The sequence below is a fragment of the Suricata suricatta genome, chromosome 7 (genome assembly GCF_006229205.1).
Source record: "Suricata suricatta isolate VVHF042 chromosome 7, meerkat_22Aug2017_6uvM2_HiC, whole genome shotgun sequence".
NCBI lineage: Eukaryota > Metazoa > Chordata > Mammalia > Carnivora > Herpestidae > Suricata > Suricata suricatta.
Window position 1 is genome coordinate 61,886,605 of NC_043706.1, and position 5,600 is coordinate 61,892,204.

At 38.9% G+C, this 5,600-nt stretch overlaps 1 pseudogene; it reads left to right on the forward strand.

Annotated features, from left to right (window-relative positions):
- The first annotated feature begins 450 nt into the window (after window positions 1-450).
- Window positions 451-4,444, forward strand: LOC115295255 (annotated as a pseudogene).
- The last annotated feature ends 1,156 nt before the right edge of the window (window positions 4,445-5,600 follow it).

Here is a 5,600-nt window from a genome sequence, read left to right on the forward strand (position 1 = left end):
TTTCATGAATTTGAATAATAATAATAATAATAATAATAATAATAATTTGATATGATATACAAGATCACAATTGGTCTTTTCCACACTCTTATTAGGCAGGGAGGGAAGGAAACAGATAAAGAAACTGAAGCCTAGGAGAGTCATTGGGTATCCCTTCTGTCCTGGCTTCATATACTTCAGAAGGAAGCAAGCCACTTGTCAGGATTACCATCTTGCCTCTTCCTAATGGAGGATCCTTGTTTTCCTTTTCTCTGGCTCTTTGACTCACAGGCTGCTCCAGTTAACTGTTTCCTGCCTGGGGCTCTTCTTGCCTTCTGTAACTGTGTTAGCTCTACATTTCTGACTATGATCTTCAACTTTAGTGTTTGATCTTTGCCTCCATGCAACCACAGAGGACCTGAAAGCCAAGTTCCTTGGCTTGTGCAGCCCTGGCCTGCGCAGCCTCTGACCATGAGAAGAAGATCAGATTTCCTGCCAGAGAGCAATGAAGTCTGGATGATGAGGCCAATGAAAGCCCTTTTGGAAAATGCCATTCAAATTGCTGAAAGTGACAACCATCACAAATTCTTGACTACTTTCAGTCATTACCAGCCTAGCTACATTGATCAGACAAACGTATTGTGAAGGTCGATCTGTGAATTCCTTACTTTTTAAAACCGAAATAATAAATTCCCCAGGTATAGACTTCAAACAACATCTGTTGACTTAATTAGAGAAGAAATGCTTCAAGGATGAATTCTTTTCCCAAACTTCGTTGTCTTTTCAACAGATACATCTGAAACAATAGGTAGGGAGCAGGTGTGGAAGAGTCTGAGTCCTAGCTTGCATTTGGCAAAACTCTGACTACAGAGTCAAGCCATTAAAGATGTTGTCAGTGAGATTGATGATGTTACGCATTTTGAAATTGTCCTTGACAAATTATATAAAATGTATACTTCTTCTCCAAAGACCCATCACATCATGAAATGTAGCAAAATGTAACACATAATACACCCTTTTTCAGGGGCAAGGATTTTATTAGTTCACTGAGGCACATTCAGATTGAGTGAAGACAGGTTCTGAGATAATTCTACTAAAATAGGTCATTGGAAATGGTTCAGAGTCAAATGGAAAAAGAAGCATGAATGATTTAAGAGGAGGCTGTTTAAATAACACATGACCCTCCTCCAGTGTACAGTTCCCTCCACACTGGAGTAGGGAAGAGGTCCTTGCAGAAGCAGGTCCTGAGGGTTGTGATATCATGGATAATAAACCTGCCTCCAGAGGGCCTGCCAGTCCATGTGTTGACCTGAGCTGCTTAAGTGGCAGAGATTTGCCTTGTTATGCGAAGAAATCAGAGGCACAAGCTCCTAGATGAATTGGGTCACATTTCACCTACCTGCCTCCAATAGTTGGTAACTTAAAATATTATTTTGTATTAAAAGAGAAACAGAGGGGCACCTGGGTGGCTCAGTTGGTTAAGTGTCCGACTTGGGCTCAAGTCATGATCTCATAGTTCATGACTTGGAGCCCCACATCGGGCTCTGTGCTGACAGATCAGACTGGAGCCTGCTTCAGATTCTGGGTCTCCCTCTCTCTCTGCCCCTTCCCTGATGGCACTCTCTCTCTCTCTCTCTTTCTCTCTCTCTCAAAAATAAATAAACATTAAAAAAATTTTTAAAGAGAAACAGATATATGATACATCATTTTAAATTTCCATGTACTTTAAAAATAAAGAATAGGGGCACCGGGGTGGCTCTGTTGTTTGATCGTCTGACTTGGGTTCAAGTCATGATCTCACAGTTTGTGAGTTCGAGCCCCACATCAGGCTCTCCGCTGACAACTCAGAGCCTGGACCTGCTTTGGATTCTGTGTCTCCTTCTCACTCTGCCCCCCTCTTCTTCATAGCCTGTCTCTCAAAAATAAATAAACATTAAAATTTTTTTAATTAAAAAATAAAATAAAGAATATTCAAAGAAATATTGTGCTTGCATTGATTGACCATTCCTCCAACTAATGGGATGTATTTACCTTTGACTTAAGGATACTTATATGGACATGCTGAAAAAGAATGGATGGAAAGATATCAAAAAACTGAATCTACGTATGGAGTCAGAATGGACGGGTAAAGCACAACCTGAGGAAGACTGGAGCGACTCTAGAGACCAAGGCTGAAATCCATACAAGGATGAATAAATAAGCTGTTTCTCTTCCTTATTTCCTACCTGCCTCCTTTCCAAAGAACTAAAGCAGAAAGTCATGGAGTCTCAGGGTTCAGAGAGACTTTTTAGGGCCATTAAATCCAATCTTCTTACTACATAAACATTCCACAAGAGTCTTAAAAAGTGGTTTTCAAGTGTCTTCTGGAATACTTTCCAAGACAAAGAACTCATTACTATTTAAGGAAGCTCTTTCTACCTTTCAAGAATGGGAATTGTTCAGAAGTACAGGGTTGGTTGAACACTGCTTTCTAAAGTCAGAGAGCAAGAAGGAAAATGGGCCTTAGAAACCTACTTATCCTGCCTTCTCATTCAGTGCTTTTTTTCACAGAACGTTAGTAGAAATACTTGATTATAAATTGGTCTAAGGGAAACTAACTTGGCAGCTGTAAGGGACGTTCTAATTCAAGCCAGAGGGAAAAGAACAAATGACATCATAGGAAGTTATGAAATCTAATTCAGTAGAGAAACAGAGTATTACTGACCACACCCTCAGACAACTTACTCCACTAGTGGGTGATAGGGCTTTTTCACTGAAGACTATTTCCTCCTTTGTTCCTCATTTTCCCTCCTGCATTCTAGAGTTTGCAGGTGGGCCAGATACACACCACTACCTAGTTGTGGGGGAGAGGGGTGCAATATTTTGAAGCTATTGTCCTATTTATGAATTAACAAAATTAAAATTCTACACTAAATCACAAGCAATTCTAGCATTCTACAAAAAAATCCTATAAAAATATCTTAAAAAATTCTACAAAAAGCAAAAATCACAGTGATTCTATAATTACCTTCCATTCTAGAAAGTGAACTGCATGTCACTTTCATATTAAAAAACAACAACTTAGGACATTATTTTGAAGTGATAAAAGCATTGCACTTATAATTAAGTAATGTATTTTTCTCTATCAAGTGCAGAACTTCTTGTAAGGATTTTATTTTATACATTTGTTTCATGATATCCACCACTCCAAGATATCATCACCAGTCCCTTTTAACTCCATATTGACTGAAAATCTCTGCAAAGACAGGATATGTATGAAAGCCAAGCAAATTTGGGGGTCTACAGACTGACATTTAGCTCCTGCTTCCCACCCACTAACGTGAAGGTTTATAGTGGAATACACACGGCATAGAATTCCCAGTCAAATCTCTTCCTGTTAGTGACACCAATGACTAGACATCCTAGGATAAGGAGGCATGTGAGAAATACCAACAGTATCAAAGAGAACAAACACGGCCAACATACAAAACACTGACTTGAGGAACTAATAATAATCTGAGCTATAAACTATTTTGGATTTATGTATAATAAGTTTACCATTCTAACTGCCTTAAGAGATAGATGCTGTATTCCCCCATTTTGTGGATGAAGAAATTAAGGTACAGTGCAGCCACAGGCCTGGCCACATAGGCAGAGAACAATTTGCCCCTTCTATGAAGTGCCCCCCGTGTGACCCCCTAGGCCCACCTGGCTAGAGTAGCCCCAGCAATTCTAAGAGAAAAGAATTCAGAAGGAATTCAACCTTCCCAGCTTCAAAACAGAAAGCTGAAAGCTACTTGGAGTGAAAAAGCTAAGATCATGCTTAAAGCAGAAAAAAATTTTTTTAAATCAAATTATTAGCAGGAGAAGATAAACACAGTATTTCCTACAACCAAAAAACTAAAAAAGACTTTATTATTGAGCATAGTGTGGTGGAAGAATTGGAATATAAATTATTGGCAGGAAACTAGGAAGAGCAAAAATCTAACAAAAATTGGCCAAAAAACGTGATGATGTAAAGAGACTCCAGCATTAGTGAAAGGAAGTGGAAATTACACCTAATTTTATTGAAAAGCTGAGAGAAATAATGGAAACAGTAGAAAATGCAATGAACACTCTTAAATAAGAGCAGAGGTTGATACATGAAGAGCTTATTAAAGAGAAAACAACTAATGACTCGAGTGATGTATCCCAAAAAACTGACACACGGGTTTTAGATCACTCAGAAACACAGAGTTTTCACAGCCATGTCCAGCAAATTTCCTGTAGACAAAGTATCATCACACACTCTTCCAAGAGAAATGCAGACTCTGAAAAATTCTTTCCATAAACAGGAGGATAATGAGGGCACTAGACAATTATGGTTACCAGAACTTTGTAAAAGTGAGAAACAAACATAAACAGAAGCCAGCATTGATGGGAGAAGTTCTTAGAACACTAACCTGGAAGAACATAGGATGAAGTTCAACAGCAGAAAAAATTATAGAAAAATGTCTGATTCTAGGGACTGAAAAACTGTCTACTAAGAATTGGAAGACTAAGGGGTGTGTGGGTAGCTCAGATGGTTAAGCATCTGACTCTTGGTTCCAGCTCAGGTCATGATCTCACGGTTTGTGGGTTCCACCCCCATGTCAGGCTTTGAGCTGATAGCATGGAGCCTGCTTGGGATTCTCTCTCCCTGTCTCTCTGCCACTCCTCGGCTCACTCTCTCTGTCTCTCAAAATAAATAAATAAACTTTAAAAAAAAACCTGGAAAACTAAAAACAGCAAAAAGGAGGAAAATTTTCAAGTTAAAGACGGAGGACACACTTCTGCTTCTTTGTAATAAACAAAAGATGATGAAAGTAAAAAGAGGAACAAGAAACAAACTGTCAGTTTAAGCTTGCAAACAACAGAAATAGAAAAGTATATAAAGGTCAATGAAATAAGTTTCTTGTGTTTAAAAGAAATTAAGAGAAAGAGAAAAATGTAGCAGAAAGAGCATAGATGCTCATTTAAACTGAATTTACTATTAGAAAGTTACACCCAGAAGAAAAAATAGGAAGAATTTTGAGGCTTGAAAAGGAGATACAGGCAAAGGCAGAAAAAGGAAAACTGCTGCCAGGTTTTAAGAAGGAGATTTACATAAACTTGAATAAAAATTTCTAGATAGGTGGGGCGCCTGGGTGACTCAGCAGGTTGAGTGTTCGACCCTTGATTTAGGTTCAAGTCATGATCCCAGGGTTGTAGGATCGAGCTTCACATTGGGCTCTGCACTGTGTGTGAAACCTGCTTTGGATTCTCTCCCTCTGTCTCTGTCCCTCTCCCCACTCACGCTCGCTCATGCTTGCTTGCTCGCTCGCTCTCTCTAATACAAAACAGAAAAAAAAAAAAGAAAAATCTAGATAGGCAAAGGAGGAGGAGAAGGCAGAAAACCAAGAAGACCAGAAAAATTAAGAGTGAAAACATGTTAGTAGGCATCCCTGTAGGCTTTACAAACTTATCAAAGGTTGGAAAGAATGGACCAAAGATATAGAACCAAGTTCTGGGACACTTCTGCCTATTCTGCACTGGCCTATTCCAACGTAGAGACAAGGAGAATAGAGAACATGAGATAATGAACTTGGTATACAGTTCATCAGAATGTTAGCATATTCAATTAC